The sequence below is a fragment of the Salvelinus namaycush genome, chromosome 29, assembly GCF_016432855.1.
Source record: "Salvelinus namaycush isolate Seneca chromosome 29, SaNama_1.0, whole genome shotgun sequence".
Taxonomy (NCBI): Eukaryota; Metazoa; Chordata; class Actinopteri; order Salmoniformes; family Salmonidae; genus Salvelinus; species Salvelinus namaycush.
Window position 1 is genome coordinate 29,943,872 of NC_052335.1, and position 24,610 is coordinate 29,968,481.

Below are 24,610 nucleotides of genomic sequence, written 5' to 3' on the forward strand. Positions count from 1 at the left end.
GTTTTCTGGTCTGCTTTGCCCATTCTTGTCTCGACTATTTGCAGAGTGCCTTAATACCTCAAAGCTACCGCCTAGTCTTTATCAGGCTTCAATTTCATTACTATTAAAGAAAAACAAAGACCCCCTGGAATGTGGATCCTATCGCCCAATCTCGCTTTTAAACTGTGATTACAAAATCCTAGCCAAGCTTTTAGCCATCCGTATGGAAGGCTCGCTGCATCAAGTAATACACTCTGACCAGACTGGCTTTGTGAGAAATAGGCATTTGTTTTTCAATATTAGGCGCCTTATGAATATACTGTACTCCCCTGCGTCGGAGGACCCAGAGGTGGTGGTCTCACTTGATGCAGAAAAAGCGTTTGACCGCGTTGAGTGGGATTACCTAACAGCTACCCTTTATAGATTTGGCTTTGGCCCCAAATTCATTGCGTGGATAAAGATTCTTTATTTTTCCCCCATGGCTTCGGTACGGACTAACAACTTGTCCTCTGACTATTTTCCCTTGCACCGCGGATCCAGACAGGGCTGTCCACTCTCCCCCTTGTTGTTTGCTTTGGCAATCGAACCTCTCGCCATTGCACTACGCTCTAATGATGCCATTCAAGGAATAATCCGGACGGGCTCAGAGCAGAAAGTCTCGCTATATGCGGATGACCTCCTTTTGTTTATCTCTAACCCTGATACCTCATTGCCACGCGCCTTATCTGTTCTTAAAAGGTTTGGATCAATCTCAGGGTACAAGCTGAATCTAGGCAAGAGTGAGCTTTTTCCTGTAAACAAGGCTGCTTTAAAGTGCTCTTTTACAAGTTCTCAGTTTAGGATTGTCCGGGATCAATTCACCTACTTGGGAGTTAAAGTGACAAGGAAATATTCAAATCTGTTTCAGGAAAACTTGGTTGCTCTAGCAGACAGTTTGAAACAATCTTTTACTTTTTGGAATGCGCTACCTCTTTCTCTTATCGGAAGGATTAATGTCATTAAAATGAGTGTGTTGCCCAAATTTCTATATTTATTTCAATGTTTACCCATTTTTATTCCAAAATCTTTTTTTATTTCACTGGATCAAACATTCATGCATTTTATTTGGGATGGCAAGGTACCACGGATTGGTAGAAAACATTTACAGAAGCCTAAGTCATTGGGGGGTTTAGCTCTACCAAATTTTCAGACATACTATTGGGCTGCAAATTTCAGAGCCCTTCTGTACTGGCTGCAGACTGATCCTACTGGCCCTAGACCAATCTGGGTCCAGATGGAGTCTGAATCGTGTAAACCTGCTGCACTTTCTTCTGTGTTGTGCTCGTCTCTCCCAGTGTCCCTAGGCAAAAGGTGTGTCAACCCAATTGTAAAGCAGTCTCTTAAAATTTGGAATCAGTTCCGTTTAGCCTTTGGCCTCCGAGGCTTTTCTCTATCAGGTCCAATCAATCAGAACATTTTATTTCCTCCATCTTTGAATGATGGGGCTTTTGGCATCTGGCACTCACTAGGCCTCTCCTCACTAGCCCAATTATTCTTTGATGATACATTTGCCTCTTTTGCTCAGCTACAGGAAAGGTTCAACCTCCCCCAATCCCACTTTTTCCGCTATCTCCAGACTAGGAACTTTGTCAGAGCTAACACACCTGAATTTCCCCATAGGCCTGTGAATACAGCTATAGAGAGCATCCTGGAGCTGAACAAGCTTCCTAGGGGCGCAATTTCAGATGTATATGCAATCATTCATGACTTACAGAACCCTTCTTTGGTGCCTTTAAAGACTCGATGGGAAAAGGATTTGGGGGAGGAACTTGGGGAAGACACCTGGGAATCTGTGCTGCGCAGGGTGCATTCGTCCTCTTTTAGCACTAGACACAGCCTCATTCAATTCAAGGTGGTTCACCGTATCCACTGGTCTGGGGCCAGACTTGGAAGAATATTCTCTGATTTTTATCCTACCTGTGTCAGATGTAAAATTGAACCAGCCACACTGTTGCATATGTTCTGGGGCTGTCATAAACTGTCAGGTTTCTGGGAATTAATATTTAAATGTTTCTCTGATATATATAACACTGTTATAGATCCCTCTCCCCTTACAGCCCTTTTTGGAGTACTGCCCATAGGCACCCCCCTGTCAAGAATCCAGTCGGACACTGTTGCTTATACAACTCTTTTAGCTAGACGGCTAATACTACAGAACTGGAAGATGGCAGCTCCCCCATCTTATAAATATTGGGTGAGAGATGTGTTGTGCTCTCTGAAACTAGAAAAAATTAAATTCAATTCACGTGGGAACCCCAAACTGTTTAATGAGGCTTGGGCTCCATTCCGGTCTTACTTTAAACAGTCCATCCTCTGATGGCATTCCTATTAAAACCAAAATAAGTCTGTATTTGACCCCCCTGTGACTTAGAGGTTGGATGAGCATTTCTCTGTGTTTTTTTCTGGGGTGGGGGTGGGGGGCATTAAGGTTGATGTGCTTATTGATTGTGACCTGCGGATGCCTTGTTCATCTTGCCCGGGCAGAGACTAAGGTGTGAGCTTGTTTTTCACAGTTATTTTTATTTTTTAATTCTGTTCACGCCTACATAAAATTATTATTATTCATTTTTTATTTTAAAGCATTGTAAACTTTTTATTTTTGGTCCAGTGGATGGTTGGTCTGTGGCCTTGACTGTCTGTGAGTGGTTGCATTTCTCCACCCCATCCCTTGACTGTTTACAGGAACAATGGTGAGGTGTTTGCTCTGTCCCTATACTATAGATTGCCCTTTAACCTTTTGTAGCCTTCTGCCTGGTGTGTTTAACTTGTCTAAAGTATGGTATCTTTAAAGTTATTTTTTTTATATGTATTATTTGTATTTTTTCTAGTTGAGTATATTATTTATATTGCTTTGTCTTGTCTGTGTGTGTGTAAAACTTAATAAACAGAGTTTTCAAAAAAAAAAGAAATGGGGTCTGTTTGAATGGACAAAAATTAACAGCTTTGTATACATAAGATAACATGGCATACTAACCCCATCCTGGTGGTGCAGTGGACAAATTCCATGGATGAAGAACAGAAGATTATAGGTTTGAATCTCACTGATGCTATGTCACAATAAAAATACATGTGTTTGCATGGTTAATTAATTTCTGTGTCCTATCTGTGCTTGGAGTTCAAAAAAGTTAACCAAAAAAACTGTGTTATTAAAAGTCTTATTGAAACATTCAGTGAACATTTGAAGGAAATTGTTCAAAAACCTCCAAATAACCTATCATTTCCATTATCAGAGCATTAATAAAACTTCCCAGGAAAACTTTCAAGGAACCAGAGTAAAACATTCTCAGATCCTCCCTGCAACCTAAAACAAAAACTTTCCCAGAACGGGAAAAAATTTCACTTTGGTTCCTAAAACGTAAAAAAAAAAAAAAAAAAAAGTTTTACCGGTCAGAAACGTATGGCTTCGTTTTCACATCCGATGAAAAACCAAATTACATTCCCACAACTACCAAGAAACCAAAAGTGCTAGCTGGGTACATTGCTTCATTCTAGGTCAGGCCTTGGTAAAGGCCGGCCCAGGGGTCGTATGCGTCCTGCGACCTGATTCAATACGGCCGCGGAATCATGCTCAGATCACATAAAGAATTTGGAATAAAGTTTTTTACTCGCCTTTGTGTAACGATTTAACTCCCACCCCTTGTGGGAAATTTATTTTGAAGGCACGTATAAATAACTGCACAAGGACAGAAAGTGACTGACACACACGTCACAGCTACAAATTGTAGCTAGCTAGAAATTGCGCAAAAATTTGTTTTTCAAAGATTTCAAAGGAAAGTAGACAATGAATGTAGGGTGTTCCAGCAAGAGTGGACATCGAAATATTTCTTTATTGAGATATCAGGGAAAGCTGTCTTGAAAGACTACAACTTGTCCCGATACTTCCAGACGAATCATGCAGAAAAAAATATAGGAATATTCTTCTGAGCAGAGGGCAAGTGCATCGAAAGAGATGCTTTCTCAGTTGCAAAAGCAGCAAGGACTTTTCACAAACTGCATTCAGCAGCAAACGACGGAATTGCGAGAGCTAGCTATGTACTGTCCTACAAAATTACTGAACATAGCAAGCCATTCGCTGAGGGCGAATTCATTAAAGAATGTAATTGACTCTGCAGCAATACTTTGCCCCGACAAGAAAGAGCTGTTTGAAAATGTTTCCCTGTCAAGACGAACAGTGACATGGCGTGTTGAGGACATCGGAGAGAATATTGAACAACAGTTGAAAGACAAGGTAAAGGATTTCACCTATTTCTCCATGGTCTTGGATGAGAGCAGTGATGCACGTGACCCGGCACAGTTGTTGATATTCTTACCAGGCATAACCCCAGACGTTGAAATGACAGAAGAGCTGACTTCACTGTCAATGTAGAGCACAACCACAGGGAAATATTTATTGGAGGAGGTTAATAAGTGTTTGGCAAAGCTGGGACTGAGTTTTGAATAGTTATCCAGTGTGACCACTGATGGGTGCCCAAACTTAACAGGAAAAAACTTTGGCCTTTTGAAAAAGATCAAGTAGTTGAGTTGAACCCAGATCAGAAAAAGCATTTTCCTGCATTGCATTATTCATCAGGAGTGGCTCTGTAAATGTGTTCTGAAAATGAGCCATGTTGTGGATACAGTCACTAAAGTGGTAAACTTTAAAGTGGTAAACTCATATCTCCCTCACTAGCTTTAAGCACCAGCTGTCAGAGCAGCTCACAGATCACTGCACCTGTACATAGCCCATCTGTAAACAGCCCATCTATCTACCTCATCCCCATACTGTATTTATTTATTTATTTATCTTGCTCCTTTGCACCTCAGTATCTCTACTTGCACATTCATCTTCTGCACATCTACAATTCCAGTGTTTAATTGCTATATTGTAATTTCTTCACCACCATGGCCTATTTATTGCCTTAATTAACTCCCTTATCTTACCTCATTTGCACTCACTGTATATAGACTTTTTGTTTTCTTTTTTTCTACTGTATTATTGACTGTTTATTTTTTTATTTTTTTCATGTGTAACTCTTTGTTGTATGTGTCGAATTGCTATGCTTTATCTTGGCCAGGTCGCAGTTGCAAATGAGAACTTTCTCTCAACTAGCCTACCTGGTTAAATAAAGGTGAAATAAAAAATTAAAAAATAAAATAAGAGCTAAATCTTTAAACCACAGGTAGTTTGTCTCACTGTTGGAAGAGACAGATTCGGGTTATGCAGATCTCCCCTACCATACAAACGTGAGATGGCTGAGTTTGGGGAAGGCGCTTAAAAGGGTGTGGGACCTGAAGTCGGAGATTGTTGAGTTTTTGCAAATTAATGGAAAATATGTGGATTTCTCTCAACTGCAAGATAAAGAATGGTTGGCTGATTTTTGCCTTCACCTTGGACTTCATGGCCCTTGTGAATGAACTGAATTCCAAACTACAAGGGAAGGGCCTTTTTGCACACCTGATTGTACAGCCTTGTCAAAGCCTTCAAGGGAAAATGACTCCCCCTGACCCGTCAAGTAGAAGCCAACAATCTCACCTTCCGACACTACTAGTCTGTTCCCTATCAGATGACCAGCAGGAGAAGTATACATCGCTGCTGCGTGCTTTAAAAGGTGAGTTTTCTCGTCGTTTTGAGGATTTCAAAGTGTTGGAAAATGACATGCTCTTAGTTTCCTCTCCTTTCACCTTCAATGTGGATAACGCTCCCACTGACCTGCAATTTGAGCTTATCGATCTTCAATCTGATGCAGTGATTGGAGAACTATTCAATACAATGTCACTGACGAGGTTCTATGCAGATCTCGATGAACAAAACTTTCCAAAGATTAGGAGTCATGCTCAGAAGAGGTTTGTACTATTTGGGTCAACCTATGTATAGGAACAGACATTTTCAGTGATGAAATATAACAAGTCAAGGCACAGATCATCTCTTACTGACTCTCACCTCTCAGCAATCCTGCGCATAGCGTCAAACTGTACCGGATTTCACTGCTCTAGTCAGAAACTATACCTTACTTCACTGCTCTAGTCAATGCCCATCAGAGACTTCACTCCTCACACTGATTTGAGTAGTTTAAATGTAATGTTGAGCTCTCTCTCTTTCTTGTGTTTTTGTGCACACCCGTTAACAAGAGTTATGTCAGTGGTGCTGAATGCACAGTGTACTTTTCCCTCCGTGTAGTTCATTGCATGTTTAATAATGAAAATACCTACCAAAAGGAGAACATGGATGTGGTTTTATTTCTGTGCATGTTAAAAAAGTATAACGAGTAGCATATCTGGACGTGATTTACAGTAGATATATCTGTCAACAGTCATACACATTATATATAATCTTGTAATATGATTCTGGCCCGCAATGGCAAAAATATATTCTAATGTGGACCTCCATAGAACAGGCCTGGGCAATTATTTTCCATGTAGTATGCTAGTTTCTAGGTAGCATGCTCGTGCTTTTTTAAATGTTTTATTTTTAACAAGATCAGCTTTAAAACCATTTATTTACTCTTTCATGAGTTACAGACATTTGTTTTGCATCATCTCTTGTTTTGTTGCTTTTTTTTCTTTAAAAAAAAACAATATATTTATTACACATTTAATAAGCTATATATTTGTTGTTGGTTATATTTCACTAGTCGTATGGGATCAAAAAGATACATACAAAACAATACATTACATTTAACAGCATTTGTAACTTGAGTCTGATAATTATCTGTACAAAACAGTTAATCTGATAATATTTGTGGAAAATAAAAATACTTGCTTGATATGTTTTCCAGTTTCTTGAAATACTTTGCAAATGCAACTTTTTTCTATGTGAAAACTGAAATGGTCTGTTCATTCCTTTTACATTTGAATATACACTCCTATCCAGAGCAACTTACTGTAACGTCCTGACCAGAGTTCTTATGTGTTTTGCTTGTTTAGTGTTGGTCAGGACGTGAGCTGGGTGGGAATTCTATGTTGTGTGTCTAGTTCGTCTGTTTCTATGTTCAGCCTAATATGGTTCTCAATCAGAGACAGCTGTCAATCGTTGTCCCTGATTGAGAATCATATATAGGTGGCTTGTTTTGTGTTGGGGATTGTGGGTGGTTGTTTCCTGTCTCTGTGTTTGTGGTCTGCACCAGATAGGACTGTCTCGGCTTTCACGTTTATTATTTTGTTATTTGTTAATGTTCATCGTTTATTGTTTATTAAACATGTTGAACACTAACTGCGCTGCATTTTGGTCCTCTCCTTCATCCCAGGAAGAAAGCCGTTACACTTACAGTAGTGAGTGCATACATTTTCATACTTTTTTGTACTGGTCCCCTGTGGGAATTGAACCCACAACCCTAGCATTGCAAGGACCATACTCTACTATCACAGTACATCGTCACAAACCACTTGATGTCTCAATGTACTCAATTACTGTATTGTGCAATTGTTTTTCTTCATGGTGATGGAAAGTCTACAGGCACAAACCTAGATGACCAGCCTATATACAATACAGTAATGTACATTTTTAGATTCAGTGGTTTGTAAGGATGGTAAATTAATACTGCACAAAATGTGGTTGTTTTCTATGTTATTTGATCAAGAAAAATATTCAATTTGATGCAGATATTTTGTGTCTTTGCCCATAACTTTGCACCTTTTGATGTAAATGTTTGAGGACTGGGTTTTGTTCTTTCTGGATTCCATTAGAATGATGATCGCAGAGAAAGGGACAGGGAAACAACTTACAATTCCAGCTATTGAATCCTGCAAGGTACTGTTCTTAATTATACAACTACCTTTTGTTTGGCAAAGGAAATGTTTTTGCCCATGCTACAGATGTCTATATTGGTCTGCTAATACAGGACTAGTAAAGGCCCAATGCACTACTTTTATGAAAATGCACCCTCAGCACCCCTACTTCCCGCAGCTATGTTTACAGTTTAGAATACAAAAATATTGAGAATGATTATTAGGAATTCAAAAGTCAAGACTCTTCCACCTAGGCTAATTCATTTTCCAATTCATATAAATTTCCTTTTTTCAAATGTAGTTGTATGTCTTTAAATTCAGATAAAGATATTATTAAAATATCTCTACCTATTATTTTGTGCTTTATCTAATCTAGTGTTACTATCCGCAGAATGGTGATCTGAGAGCAGCAGGATAATAATCTAAAATGAAATGCAGTGGGAAAAGGAAGCACATGAGAATGATTTCACTTTTTCAAAAAACTAGATTTTTAATAATCAAGCCAGCTCAGAAGTCTCTTGATCCCTAGTCCAACACATAGTAAGAGCGCCCTCATGTGTCCTTGCTGTAATTGCATGTACTGCATAATTAATGCCTGACTGCTTAGGAATTAGACTTTAGTCCAAGCAAAAAAAACGTAAAAAAGGTACACTAGCATAATTTTGAAGCCTTTAAATTGACCTAGAATACATCCCACACAGGATATAATGCTGCGACTGTCAGTCTGGTATCTCCAGTATCTTCCTGTTCTCTCTAGATACATACACAAGTATTATTTTTATTATACTTTTTTCATCAGGGGGTACTTCTTGTGGCTACGTACGTACATAGACGATTTCAAAGAAATGCAGATGTAGGCAGTTAACTCTTTTTAAGTGGCTAAAATAAAGCATTGATGTTGTTTTTCTCATTGACCGTTCATTCACTGTTTGGAGATTTTGCTCAATCATGTAAATCACTGAGACCACAGCCTTATGCAAAAACATGCTTCTTCCTTATCTTGGTCTCATTTGACAGGGCTTTCCATTGATGATGACCAAGACATTAATTTCATGTGTGCTGCACAGTTTGTGGTGGTAGGTAAGGTTTAAGATGACAGCTCAGTGAAATTAAATATGTGACACTAGCAAGGTTTCAATACAACTGACAACAGATTTGCATGCATATACTCTAAAGCGTGAAGAAAATATGCACACTTTTCCACCAGTGGTGTTGCCAGCAAACAGACTTGTTGCAGATATAAATCAGTGCTTGATGACGTGGTACACACACAATGTAATTTGTAATTTGCTTAAGTTTTCATGTCCCTAATTAAAAACCATAAAGTTCAATGTGTTTCCATTACATTTTCGAGCCTACCGACAGTTGTGTCACAAAAACTGTTGCGTTAAATAGCAACTGTGCCTACTCTGGTGTTGTCACGTGCGCTCTAGTGTTGGTACTGTAGGCTGTGCTGGTAGGCCAGTCTACAGGAGATTATTATGGATAAGAGCGAGAATATTTTTATTTGTCAAACGGCAGTCGAGCATCGATCATCATGTCACCATAATAAGACCCTCGATACTTATTGGAAATTAGCATCAAACTCATCACCGTGCACTTTCACATGTGAAGCTCGTGAAAGTTTATTTTATTTCATCTGTAGCCTAATATAGTGGGAGGACCACACACCATATCAACGAGTGAATCCAAGTTTACTTCGATATGATGGTTATTGTATCAATATTTGCGCATAAAGCCGTTTCCACCGACATTTCCCGCAAACTTCATTTAAACCAACACAGAAAGATCCCACCACATCGAAAGAACAAAATAAGAGCTGATGTGAAAAGATCTGTTGTGATTGTATATGCAGCCAATGAGGGAGTCTGTGGCCATGTTTGAGAGCATCAAATCCATGATGCATTGTGGGTAAATGGTGACTGGCTGATCTACAAATACTAATGAGTAGTTATTTATGATGCAAGGTGATTTGTAGATCAGTCAGTCACTGCACTGTCGAACAAGCCCTGTGTACCGCTGCACTCACTGGAAACTGCAGTAAACTGGGCCCAGGTCCGGATCCACCACTGAAAGCATTTTAATGTTTCTCTGAAATTATGCTAAAATGTATTACAAGTAATGACAATTTATCTCCACATATTTTTCATAATCATGAATTATGGGCAGTTGGACCAGAGTAGCATTGGATTGCAAACCTTTGATTTGTTTGATTGGAGACTTACAATGACGCATAAAGCCTTTTATTTGTTGGCAGAGAACAGTCTCACGGTCCTCTGCAACTATTTTCTAAAGCAGGGTTCCCCAATCTCAGCCCCCCCGTGCACGTCTTGGTTTTTGCCCGAGCACTACACAGCTGATTCGAATAACCAACTCATCATCAAGCTCTGATTATTTGAATCAGGAGAAACCTTGTTCTAAAGGACTACAATTCCCTACAGCTGTACTTCTTGTTGCGAAGCACACACAGCGTGATTGCAATGCAAGATGGGATAGGAGTTCTTGGCCTTCTCTTCTTTTGCCCTGTTGTTCTTCTTGCACCTTCCTGGGTTCGTCTTTGCTTTGGACACTTTTGAATGGGTTGCATGAAATTTGCCTAATAATAACTCCTATATTGAAAAAGATTTACTAGCAATTTATACTTCCACTATCAATCAATGAAAAAACAAATGTAAACCCTTTGGCCTAGTGCATTGGATGATTAGCCCACATTGTACTGTCTGTCATGCTAGGCTGGGTAGATATGGCCCCATGGGTCAACAAGAGCTAGGTAATAATGTGATGTGAGCATTTGCAGAATGACTTTGATTATTTGTGACAGTGAGATTACACCATGGATTAAACATGTTGTGCATTGTACATCAAAAGCATTCATTTTGTTAACCCCCAGAAGAGGAGACTCCAGTTTACTTTGACCTTTTGTAAAGTTTTGATTGCAACAGTGATGTGAAAGGCTGAAACTGTTGCAGAAAGAAATATGTTGTGCATGTATTGAACGTTATTCATGGTTATATTACTTTACTGGCGTAGCATACCACGCAGCCTCCGCAAGGCGTAAACCATATGAACCCGTCATAAGCATATGATAGCTAGAAAATTAACACATAAGCCATTATTTGTTTATTTTTATTACAGGAAATTAGCTTTAAAACATATTTTTTTTTATGTCAGTCTCATGGCAAAATGTGTAGGATAGAAGGATATTAGCATAGGGATTTTTGAAAGTCGGGACAGTCCTTGTCTGGCAGGGAAACTTTATTTTTATAGTTGGAAAAACATTTTTTTGTTATTATTTGACTTAAATGTAGATTTAGCGGGAAATATTTGTTTAGGGAATTTTAGAAATACTTTCAATATTATTCATTTCCATGTTAAAAGCAAAAGATCCCCATTTCAAACTCAACCCCAAAAAATACTAATCTAAAAACTGGCAAAAATTTATATTAACTGAAAATTGATAGTATGTAGTTACTTGCAATAGCCCCGTGTGAATATTTATCTCAAAACTAAAAGATATGTACGGAGATTCCTTCCTAAAAGCTGTGTCCGGAGATTTGGTTTACTCTGTCATATTTGTCTAAAATCCTGAATTAATTAGGAATGAGCAGGGCCAGCTATACCATAAGGACCCCTTATTCATGTCCTCATAACATGTAGTGCAACAAGAACACTCATGGTCTGTAAAGTTCTCTACTTTTGATAGATTTAAACAAACAATATTGGAATCACCATGGTCACAACCATAAACTGTCAACTCCACCTGCCTGATAGATTAAAATAGAATATACATTTTGGTTCAAATATGTTACATTTAATTATTAGGTTAATTAGGTTTTAGAGTCATAAAGCTACTGTGTTTGTCACTTTACAACAGTGGTCATTCTTCTGTGAGCTGCTCCATGCAACAACCAGTTGAGAACTGCGCGCTCTTGATAATATTCCGCTGTAAATAGGCTGTGTGTGCGGCGCACATGTGAATATACAGTACCAGTCAAAAGTTTGGACACACCTACTCATTCAAGGGTTTTTCTTTATTTTTACTATTTTCTACATTGTAGAATTATAGTGACGACATCAAAACTATGAAATAACACATATGGAATCACGTAGTAACCAAAAAAGTGTTAAACAAATCAAAATACATTTTATATTTGAGATTCTTCAAAGTAGCCACCCTTTGCCTTGATGGTTTAGATCTTATCTATCGGAAAGATATCAATTTGTCTCTGTGAATGGTTTGTCCTCTGACAAATCAACTGTACATTTCGATGTTCCTCAAGGTTCCCATTTTAGGACCACTATTGTTTTCACTATATATTTTACCTCTTGGGGATGTCATTCGAAAAAATAATGTTAACTTCACTGCTATGCGGATGACACACAGCTGTACATTTCAATGAAACATGGTGAAGCCCCAAAATTGCCCTTGCTAGAATCCTGTGTTTCAGACATAAGGAAGTGGATGGCTGCAAACTTTCTACTTTTAAACTCGGACAAAACATAGATGCTTGTTCTAGGTCCCAAGAAACAAAGAGATCTTCTGTTGAATCTGACAATTAATCTTGATGGTTGTACAGTCGTCTCAAATAAAACTGTGAAGGACCTCGGCGTTACTCTGGACCCTGATCTCTCTTTTGACGAACATATCAAGACTGTTTCAAGGACAGCTTTTTTCCATCTACGTAACATTGCAAAATTCAGAAACTTTCTGTCCAAAAATGATGCAGAAAAATTAATCCATGCTTTTGTTACTTCTAGGTTAGACTACTGCAATGCTCTACTTTCCGGCTACCCGGATAAAGCACTAAATAAACTTCAGTTCGTGCTAAATAAGGCTGCTAGAATCCTGACTAGAAGCAAAAAAAATTATCATATTACTCCAGTGCTAGCCTCCCTACACTGGCTTCCTGTTAAGACAAGGGCTGATTTCAAGATTTTACTGCTAACCTACAAAGCATTACATGGGTTTGCTCCTACCTATCTTTCCGATTTTGTTCCTGCCGTACATACCTACACGTATGCTACGGTCACAAGATGCAGGCCTCCTAATTGTCCCTAGAATTTCTAAGCAAACAGCTGGAGGCAGGGCTTTTTCCTATAGAGCTCCATTTTTATGGAATGGTCTACCTACCCATGTGAGAGACGCAGACTCGGTCTCAACCTTTAAGTCTTTATTGAAGACTCATCTCTTCAGTAGGTCATATGATTGAGTGTAGTCTGGCCCAGGAGTGTGAAGGTGAATGGAAAGGCTCTGGAGCAACGAACCGCCCTTGCTGTCTCTGCCTGGCCTGTTCCCCTCTCTCCACTGGGATTCTCTGCCTCTAACCCTATTACAGGGACTGAGTCACTGGCTTACTGGTGCTCTTCCATGCCGTCCCTAGGAGGGGTGCGTCACTTGAGTGGGTTGAGTCGCTGACGTGGTCTTCCTCTCTGGGTTGGCGCCCCCCTTGGGTTGTGCCGTGGCGGACATCTTTGTGGGCTATACTCGGCCTTGTTTCAGGATTGTAAGTTTGTGGTTGAAGATATCCCTCTAGTGGTGTGGGGGCTGTGCTTTGGCAAAGTGGGTGGGGTTATATCCTGCCTGTTTGGCCCTGTCCGGGGGTATCATCGGATGAGGCCACAGTGTCTCCTGACCCCTCCTGTCTCAGCCTCCAGTATTTATGCTGCAGTAGTTCATGTGTCGGGGGGCTAGGGTCAGTCTGTTATATCTGGAGTATTTCTCCTGTCTTATCCGGTGTCCTGTGTGAATTTAAGTATGCTCTCTCTAATTCTCTCTTTCTCTCTTTCTTTCTTTCTCTCTCTCTCTCGGGGGACCTGAGCCCTAGGACCATGCCTCAGGACTACCTGGCATGATGACTCCTTGCTGCCCCCAGTCCACCTGGCCGTGCTGCTGCTCCAGTTTCAACTGTTCTGCCTGTGGCTATGGAACCCTGACCTGTTCACCGGACGTGCTACCTGTCCCAGACCTGCTGTTTTCAACTCTCTAGAGACAGCAGGAGTGGTAGAGATACTCTCAATAATCGGCTATGAAAAGCCAACTGACATTTACTCCTGAGGTGCTGACTTGTTGCACCCTCGACAACTACTGTGATTATTATTATTTGACCATGCTGGTCATTTATGAACATTTGAACATCTTGGCCATGTTCTGTTATAATCTCCACCCGGCACAGCCAGAAGAGAACTGGCCACCCCTCATAGCCTGGTTCCTCTCTAGGTTTCTTCCTAGGTTTTGGCCTTTCTAGGGAGTTTTTCCTAGCCACCGTGCTTCTACACCTGCATTGCTTGCTGTTTGGGGTTTTAGGCTGGGTTTCTGTACAGCACTTTGATATATCAGCTGATGTAAGAAGGGCTATATAAATACATTTGATTTTGATGACAGCTTTGCACAATCTTGGCATTCTTTCAACCAGAATTGGTGTTGGTGAATTGGTGATTTAATTAGAATTCAAGGTACACTTACACAGCATAGCTACCACAGCATTCTGCACCGATACGCCATCCCATCTGGTTTGCGCTTAGTAGGACTATCATTTGTTTTTCAACAGGACAATGACACAACACACATCCAGGCTGTGTAAGAAGGCGAGTGATGGAGTGCTGCATCAGAGGTCCTGGCCTCCACAATCACCCAACCTCAACCCAATTGAGATGGTTTGGGATGAGTTGGACCGCAGAGTGAAGAACAAGCAGCCAACAAGTGCTCAGCATATGTGGGAACTCCTTCAAGACTGTTGGAAAAGCATTCCTCATGAAGCTGGTTGAGAGAATGCAAGAGTGTGCTAAACCTTAATCAAGGCAAAGGGTGGCTACTTTGATGAATCTAAAATATATTTTGATTTGTTTAACACTTTTTTTGGTTACTACATGATTCCATATGTTATTTCATAGTTTAAATGTCTTCATTATTCTACAACGTAGAAAATATTATTCTACAATGTAGAAAATAGTCAAAATAAAGAAAACTCTTGAATGAGTAGGTGTGTCCAAACTTGGTACTGTATCTTTTTGCCAACATGCGGTCCATGTTGGTGAACTTCCTGTTGTTCCAGCCCCTTGCCAGTAGTGTGATAATGTCTGTCCTGTACTGTTGGAAAAACATCTTCAGTCAGCTATTCTAATAAATTACTACTGTGTGCTAACCAATCAACATAAAGATTGCAATTACAGTTGTGTAAGATAAAAAAAAACATGCAAATATGGCCAGTATTTGCATGTAACATCGCAGCAGAAAAAGACTACCATGCCAGCAAAAGACAGATCCTTCTGCAAGTACATTGCTTAGGCATATATCTCACCTCTGTACGTTGAGGGCCTTGAGGAGCACACCGTGTTGGCAAACTGCTGTCTCAAGCCCCTCATCTACTTTGGAAGATGATTTTCCTGATGTCTCTTTGGCCGCTGTCCACTCTGACGTGACACACACTCCTTTGCCTGGCATCTACAACATTAAAATTACAGTGAAGTGTAGAGATTAACTTAAAAGAAACACGTTCTAAACTGGGTGACATTGTGTTATAGAAACTGTGAGAATAATTACATGATTGGTCTTTGTATGGACATGTTTGATGAAGGATGACACATTGTCTTTCGCCAGGAAGACACCATCATAGAAGCCCTCCTCAACACTACATAGAGAGTCAGACTGCAAGATTACATCACAAAATTATACATCAAACCGTCAAGGTGTGGCAAGTAGCCTAGAGAGGTGGGTTGCTGGTTCAAATCCCAGACATCTGACCGTGTGTGTCTCAGAGGGATTTGGATAAAGCAAAAAGACAAAGCACTGTCCCATAATTTTTCTTATTTGAAAATGACCTTCTAGTTGACAATTTAATGTTCTTCTAAAAAGAATACCAACTGCAATATAACATCACAAACATATACTTCATAACAAAAAGACCAGCATGCACTTTAAGAAGGTATAATTATACTCTGAACAAAACATCAAACACATAAGAAGGTAGTATAAAACAAGAAGCTTTCCAGAAGCGGTATTGCTTCCGATTCCCATCTACTGATATAGCATGCATCTCCTGTGAGCAGGCAGGACAATGGAGGAGATCGCTTCCGCAAAGCTTGTCTATTTCAAACCGCCAGTAAGTGCTTTCTAGAATGTGTAGCCACATATCTTTCCACTCTATTAACATGCAAAACATACAGAGGTATAAGTAAGGGGCAATTTTTATATTTGGGACAAATATTAACCACTAATTAATTAAAATTATCATTTGATTAGTATATACACACTTACCCTGCCAAAGTGCTTTGTTGTTCCATCAAAAATTCCCACAAAGGCTTGACGGGAGCATCCTGGGGCCACTGACTTGAATAGGTACACTTTGTAGATCGTCTGGTGAGTCACGGTGGCTGGCCAGTAGACACTCTTTACAAGTTCGTCCAGCCCCACTCTCCAATGTCTCAGACATCTGGAGCAGTTCAGATCAGGAAGGGACAGGTTGTAGCACCCTGAGTCAGGAGTAATTATTGAGAAGTAATTCATTACATTCTTTAAAAAACATGTGACTAGAAGTAAAGTCTTTAAAAATCACATACTTACCATTTTTTCCAATCAGGATGACCTCCTTGTCACTGTCGGGGCGCTGGGGGACCAACCACACAGCTGTGACACAGCCATGGGCAAAAGACAAACTAGAAACCAAAATGTGACAACAAAGAATGACAAACAAATTGTTCTATATATTTGGACTGTAAATACTGATGCATTGAAAATTGTGCAGCATGACTAAAATGTTGGTATTGCAGGAGGTGCTATCAGATTTAATTTGAAACACCAAAACAATAAACACACCTTGCTCCTGGAAGGTAAGGGACCCGTCATCATCCTGATGAATTACGGTGGTTGGGGATAAGGGGTGATAAAACCCTTCAAACAGAGTCTCCCTGTTGTGCAAAACCTTGGTGCTATGAGTGGCTATGTCACATGCGGCACAGAGAAGATGCCTCGGCAGTCAATCTCTGCACTGCACAACAGCATCCTCACTGTTGCAATACTGACACCGGCCCAACACAGTACCTTCAGCAGAGAACATGCTGTCCACCATTGCCTCTCTCTTTCCCCCCACTTTTGTGCACACAAGGCCTGCCTCTCTGCCCAAGTCACCTTTGGGGTTACGTGACAATATGGCCCAGTGAAACTCCTCATCAGCTCCTGTAGGTCCTGCATCAAAGAGTTTAGTGGAGATTTTTTTTTAAGATTTAAAAAAATACATGACAGAACTCATGAAAAGAATAGCTTGGCTGTATTAAAAAAAAAGTTATGGTTGGCATGGTATTTGTTTGGCATTCTAGCATACTGTACCTGTATCTTGTGATGATAGGTGCAGGAGCATGGATACTGCAGGAGGATGGGTAAAGGTACAGGAAACTATTAAATAAAAATTGTGTTATATTTCTTCATCAACGCAACTTAAGTATAACTTTAGTATAACTGTGTTTATTTGGTGAAGAGATGAGAATCCACTCTGACAGATATACAGTACCAGTCAAAAGTTTGGACACCTACTCATTTTCCATTCTTTTTACTATTTTCTACCTTGTAGAATAATAGTGAAGACATCAAAGCTATGAAATAACACATATTTAGTAACCAAAAAAGTGTTAAACAGATTATTCAAAGTTTCCACCCTTTGCCTTGATGACAGCTTTGCACACTCTTGGCATTCTCTCAACCAGCTTCACCTGGAATGATTTGCCAACAGTCTTGAAGGAGTTCCCACATATGCTGAGCACTTGTTGGCTGCTTTTCCTTCACTCTGCGGTCCAACCATCTGAAACGGGTAGAGGTCGGGTGATTGTGGAGGCCAGGTCATCTGATGCAGCACTCCATCACTCTCCTTCTTGGTCAAATAGCCCTTACACAGCCTGGAGGTGTGTTGGGATCATTGGCCTGTTAAAAAACAAATGATAGTCCCACTAAGCGCAAACCAGATGGGATGGCGTATCGCTGCAGAATGCTGTAGTAGCCATCCTGGTTAAGTGTGCCTTGACTTCTAAATAAATCACAGTGTCAACAGCAAAGCTTCCCCACACCATCACACCTACTCCTCCATGCTTCACGGTAGAGGTCGACCGACTATGATTTTTCAACGCTGATACCGATACCGATTATTGGAGGATCAAAAAAGCCGATACCGATTAATCGGACGATTTTTTTTATTTTATTTGTAATAATGACAATTACAACAATACTGAATGAACACGTATTTTAACTTAAAATCAATTTAGCCTCAAATACATAATGAAACATGTTCAATTTGGTTTAAATAATGCAAAAACAAAGTGTTGGAGAAGAAAGTAAAAGTGCAATATGTGCCATTTAAGAAAGCTAACGTTTAAGTTCCTTGCTCAGAACATGAGAACATATGAAAGCTGGTGGTTCCTTTTAACATGAGTCTTCAATATTCCCAAACTGTTGCATATACCCTTAATATTGCCTGCTAACCTGGATTTCTTTTAGCTAAATATGCAGGTTTAAAAATATATACTTCTGTGTATTGATTTTAAGAAAGGCATTGATGTTTATGGTTAGGTACACGTTGGAGCAACAACAGTCCTTTTTCGCGAATGCGCACCGCATCGATTATATGAAACGCAGGACATGCTAGATAAACTAGTAATATCATCAACCATGTGTTATAACTAGTGATTATGATTGATTGATTGTTTTTTTATAAGATAAGTTTAATGCTAGCTAGCAACTTACCTTGGCTTCTTACTGCATTCGCGTAACAGGCAGGTGGTTAGAGCGTTGGACTAGTTAACCGTAAGGTTGCAAGATTGAATCCCTGAGCTGACAAGGTAAAAATCTGTTGTTCTGCCCCTGAACAAGGCAGTTAACCCACCGTTCCTAGGCCGTCATTGAAAATAAGAATGTGTTCTTAACTGACTTGCGTAGTTAAATAAAGGTGTGAAAAAAATATTTTAAAAAATAATACAAAATACAAAAATCGGCAAAATCGGCGTCCAAAAATACAGATTTCCGATTGTTATGAAAACTTGAAATCGGCCCTAATTAATCGGCCATTCCGATTAATCGGTCAACCTCTACTTCACAGTGGGAACCACACATGCGGAGATCATCAGTTCACCTACTCTGCGTCTCACAAAGACAAGGCAGTTGAAACCAAAAATCTCAAATTTGGACTCATCAGACCAAAGGACAGATTTCCACCGGTCTTATGTCCATTGCTTGTGTTTCTTGGCTCAAGCAAGTCTCTTCATATTATTAGTGTCCTTTAGTGGTTAGTGGTTTCATTGCAGCAATTTGACCATGAAGGCCTGATTCACACAGTCTCCTCTGAACAGTTGATGTTGAGATGTGTCTGTTACTTGAATTCTGTGAAGCATTTATTTGGGCTGCAATTCCTGAGGATGGTAACTCTAATGAACTTATCCTCTTCAGCAGAGGTAACTCTGGGTCTTCCTTTCCTGTGGCGGTCCTCATGAGAGCCAGTTTCATCATAGCGCTTGATAGTTTTTGCGACTGCACTTGAAGAAACTTTCAAAGTTCTTGAACTTTTCCTGATTGACTGACCTTCATGACTTAAAGTAATGATGGACTGTCGTTTCTCTTTGTTTATTTGAGATGTTCTTGCCATAATACGGACTTGGTCTTTTACCAAATAGGGCTACCTTCTGTATACCACCCCTACCTCAACACAACTGATTGGCTCAAACGCATTAAGAAGGAAATAAATTCCAAAAATTAACTTTTAACAAGGCACACCTGTTATCTGAAATGCATTACAGGTGATTACCTCATGAAGCTGGTTGAGAAAATGCCAAGAGTGTGCAAAGCTGTCATTAAGGCAGCTGCTAGAAAAACTTGTGTTATGGCTTTACACCCCCTGCTATAATGTGGATAAAGAGTTACTTGTCTAACAGAACACAGAGGGTGTTCTTTAATGGAAGCCTCTCAAATATAATCCAGTTAGAATCAGGAATTCCCCAGAGTAGCTGTTTAGGCCACTTGCTTTTAAAAAATTTTACTAACGACATGCCACTGACTTTGAGTAAAGCCAGAGTGTCTGTAACGTCCGGGGTGTAGTGGAGGAAGAAGTCAGGCGCAGTAAGCAGCGAGTTCAGGGTAGCGATACTTTTATTACACCACACCGGTGAAAATGACGCCAACTCAAACAAATGCCCCAAACAGGGGGAACTAAACAGTTCAGCCAAAAACACCATACACAAACAACCGTGACTTACAGTCGAGTACAAACGTATACTGAAAATAATCCCGCACAACCAGCAGGCGGGCCGGCTGGTAAATAAAGCCCAACCAATTAACCTAACTAAACACAGGTGCAACTAATAAACAGACAAGGGGGGGAAAAAGGATCAGTGGCAGCTAATAGGCCGGTGACTATGACCGCCGAGCGCCACCCGAACAGGAAGGGGAGCCACCTTCGGTGGGAGTCGTGACAGTGTCTATGTATGCGGATGACTCAACACTATACACGTCAGCTACTACAGAGACTGATATGAATGCAACACTCAACAAAGAGCTGCAGTTAGTTTCAGAGTGGGTGGCAAGGAATAAGTTAGCCCTAAATATTTCTAAAACTAAAAGCATTGTATTGTACGCCTACAACGCTGCACCTTGGTCCAATCCATCTCTAAACGAACGTGACATTGAGACTGGTGTTTTGCGGGTACTATTTAATGAAACTGCCAGTTGAGGACTTGTGACGCGTCTGTTTCTCAAACGAGACACTCTAATGTACTTGTCCTCTTTCTCAGTTGTTCATGCCTGCAAGACAGAAGCTTAGTTTACAGTCAATCGGTCTAAGGATTTGAACGTTTTATAGCACCACTTTGTATTTAATCCCACATTGAAATGAAATCCCACATTGAAATGAAATTGAAATGAAGCCAGCTAAAATTGGTCAGTATTTTGAAACTGCATTTAGTACTAGTTAGAAATGTCCTAACAAGGTAGTCATGCTGCCTGACCAGGTGAACGACGCTAGTCTTGATGAGGCTCTTATTCTCTTGGGGTTGTTGTGTGTAGTGTGATTTCCTTTGGGTCAAGCAACCTGGCGTCAAGCCTACCTGAGGTCAATATCCCCTCCTACCATTTGCTACTCTGATGAGCAGAAGTAGGATAGTGTATGAGGGTCAAAAGTATGTCCTGTTATTAAGGCGTGAGGGATTTGTGACAGAGAAGCACAGGTTATGTTTTCTGAACCGAGGGAGTAGTGTAACGATTTCTTAATAGCCTTGATAAGTCTATTAAGAAATCCCCCAAGGGAGATCTCACTCTTCAAAATCAAATTTTGCGCCGAATACAACAGGTGTAGACCTTAATGTAAAATGCTTACTTACAAGCCCTTAACCAACAATGCAGTTTTAATAAAAATACCTAAAAAAAGTAAGAAATAAAAGTAACAAATACTTAAAGAGCAGCAGTAAAATAACAATAGCGAGGCTATATACAGGGGGCACCGGTTAGTTGAGGTAATATGTACATGTAGGTAGAGTTATTTAAGTGACTATACATAGATAATAACAGAGAGTAACAGCAGCGTAAAAGGGTGGGGGGCAATGCAAAAATTCTGGGTAGCCATTTGATTAGATCAGGGATGCCCAACCCTCTTCTTGGACATCTACCGTCCTGTGGGTTTTCACAGTCTGGCTTCATGAGGAACAGACATATTTCTAACAATGTCAGATTAGACATACTTGACTACTCAGACCTAATAACTGAGGATAGCTTCATATTATTTTTTGATTTTTTATAAAGCATTTGACACAGTAGAGCATCAGTTTCTCTTCCACTCCCTTGAGAGACTTGGCTTTGGGGATTTTTTCTGTAAGGCTATTAAGACTCTCTATGCAAATGGTAACAGCTCTATCAAATTGAAATATGGCACCTCACCTAGATTTGAGTTAAAGAGAGGAATTAGACAAGGTTGTCCTATCTCCCCGTATCTGTTTTTATTAATCACCCAACTTCTTGCAAATTCTTTAAAAAATAGTCCTGTACAAGGTATTTCCATAGCTGGTAAAGAAATTATTATAAGCCAGCTGGCTGATGATACTACACTTTTTCTGAAAGACGCTAACCAAATTCCCATATCAATCAATGTGATACAATCCTTTTCCAAAGCGTCTGGTCTATACCTTAACATTAATAAATGTGAACTCATAGCTGTCAAAGATTGTGTGACACCTTCATATTATGGTATTCCAGTAAAAGAAGAACTTACATATTTAGGCATAACCATTACAAAGGATCAGAAGTCTAGAGGCTTACTAAATTGTAACACTCTTATTAAAAATACCCAGAAGAAGCTAAATCAATGGCTACGGAGGGACTTATCTTTAAAAGGTAGAGTCCTAATAACCAAGGCTGAAGGTATCTCTAGACTAACATATGGCGCTCTATCTTTATATCTTGACAGTAAAATAAGCAAGGAGATAGACCAGATGCTTTTCAACTTTCTTTGGAGAAACCGTACCCATTACATTAGGAAAACTGTTGTAATGAACACTTATGAGAATGGTGGACTGAATTTTCTGGACTTTACTACTTTAAATAATACTTTTAAGATCAATTGGATAAAACAATTCCTAAGAAGACCCACTTCTATCTGGAATTTTATTCCTCATCATGTCTTCTCTTCTTTTGGTGGCCTTAACTTCATGTTGTAATATTGACAAAATTCCAGTGAAACTTTCTGCTTTTCATCGGCAGGTTTTCTTGTCATGGTCCTTAATTTATAAACACAATTTTTCTCCACACAGATATTATATATGGAATAATCGGGATATATTGTATAAAAATAATTCTTTGTTTTAAGAATATTGGTTCCGAAATAATATCCTATTGGTATCCTATCAGCACTTCGAGATATTAGCTGATGTACGAAGGGCAATATAAAATAAACTTGATTTGATTTTGGTGAGCCAACTGGTAAATGCAGAGGCTCTTTTACTCAGTTATAAGGAATTCTTCACTTTACAAGGTCCCTGTAACACCTAAAGATTTTGCAATTGTTTTAGACGCCATTCCCTCAGGTGTTGCTCTGTTATTCAGGAACGTGTCAAGACCTGACCCTCAGAGCCTACCTTCTATTGACCCTGTTGACTCATCAGTAGGAAAGATTTGTTTCTCTTTTGGTCCATTCAACAACAGAGCGATACGAACCTTGTTTCAGCAGGATGTTGTATCTATACCTTATGTCATGCCTTATTGGAATGGATTTATTGATAATATCTGTTGGAAAAAAGTTTGGATGTTGCCACACACATACCTACTTCTTAACAAAATGAAGGAAGTTTCCTTCCAACCACTAACCACTAATTATCCTGCCAACCACTATATGAAGAAGTTTAAGGAAAACATCAACTCAAATTGTTCCTTTTGTAATGACCACCCAGAAACAGTGTTGGATCTTTTTTGGCATTGTATACATGTAAGAAAACTGTGGCAAGACATCAGTAGATTTATAATTGAACACATTTATGAAGATTCTACACTATTGTGGAGAGATGTACTGCTTGGATTCTTTACATACGATAAAAATAAGTTTAAACATTTTTATGTAATTAATTTCATTATTCTTTTGGCCAAATTTCATATACACAAATGTAAATTTACTAACAAAAAAACACATTTTCTTACCCTACAAAAAGAAATTGAACTGTATTTTAAGACAGTTAAATATTCTACTAACAAAAAACCTGTTAGAATTGTAAGTGTATGTATGTCCCTTAAGGTCCTTGTGTAATTGTAATGTGATATTGTACCCCCTAGCTCGATTGTCCGTTATATATAATCTATATATACTTGTGTTCCCTTATGTACTTTCTGTATTGATTTGTTGTTAATAAAAAATAAATTAAAAAATATAAGAAAAAGAACGAACACAAAGGTCAGTTCCGGTAGAATTTATAAAACGTCAGTTCCGGTGCTACGGAATCATGGGCGATTGAATTTCACAGTCCATCACTCACTGCCAGACACTTTTAAATCATTAAATAAATACCTTTAAAACATCGCTAAAAAGTATTTCCATGTGCTTACACGATTGATATTATTGATTGTCTTTTTACATAATTAATAACGGCGAGCAGCTAGCTAAAAATGTCCAATATTCACTGGGGTTACAACCGGCGGGAACCAAAAAGCTAACGTTAGCATACAAGCGACTGTTGGCCAGGGCGAATAAATATCACTTCCTGTCTACAAGATGAACGAATATACATAACTGATTGAAATAAATTGTTTAGAATTATGCGGGCCGAAATACAGAGAATACTAGATTATTTGTCATTTCTTGTCCAATAATTCACCTCGTTCTCACTGTAAAATGGCTAGCTTCAACCAAATAAGCATTTATGTTTATTTGTACTTATAGCACAAACTCAGGGCGCATCGAGTTTAGAGATTCAGAAGGGGCGTGGCATCAGAGGTATCTGGTGTTATTGATTTCGATGCGCCATAAATTTCTGCTATTAGTGCATACAAACATTGTGCTGATTTTTACAAATAGTACACACTTAATGAGAGACTGGGTTGCAACCCACCTATAAGTGTGATCGGGGATTTATATTGAAGAAGCAGTTTCTGCCTGTCTTTGACTGTAATGCATCATTGACACGGCATATACCTCCGCTACACTACTTTGATATCGCATCCGTGGATTAAGAAGTGAGTATAAACAATGCCCACTGAACAAAAGTGGGTACAGTATACGGCATATACTGTACCTGTGTATAGCCTCCACCACACCACTGCTTCCTTGACATTCTTTGTCTGTCACCTTCAGCAATGAGTTGTCTTTTAATTATAGAAAAGGCATAGCTCCCTGTATTCATGTATGTTAGAATTTGGTTACCATAGTATTTGTCTGTGTTTGAA

At 39.4% G+C, this 24,610-nt stretch overlaps 1 long non-coding RNA gene across 1 annotated transcript; it reads right to left on the reverse strand.

Annotated features, from left to right (window-relative positions):
• Nucleotides 1–15,614: 15,614 nt before the first annotated feature.
• Nucleotides 15,615–17,112, reverse strand: LOC120024554. The gene is made up of 4 exons (XR_005472871.1): nt 17,045–17,112; nt 16,535–16,903; nt 16,283–16,374; nt 15,615–16,191 (listed from the first exon to the last, which is right to left on the reverse strand). It is a non-coding gene; the product is annotated as an uncharacterized LOC120024554 (long non-coding RNA).
• Between the last annotated feature and the right edge of the window lie 7,498 nt (nt 17,113–24,610).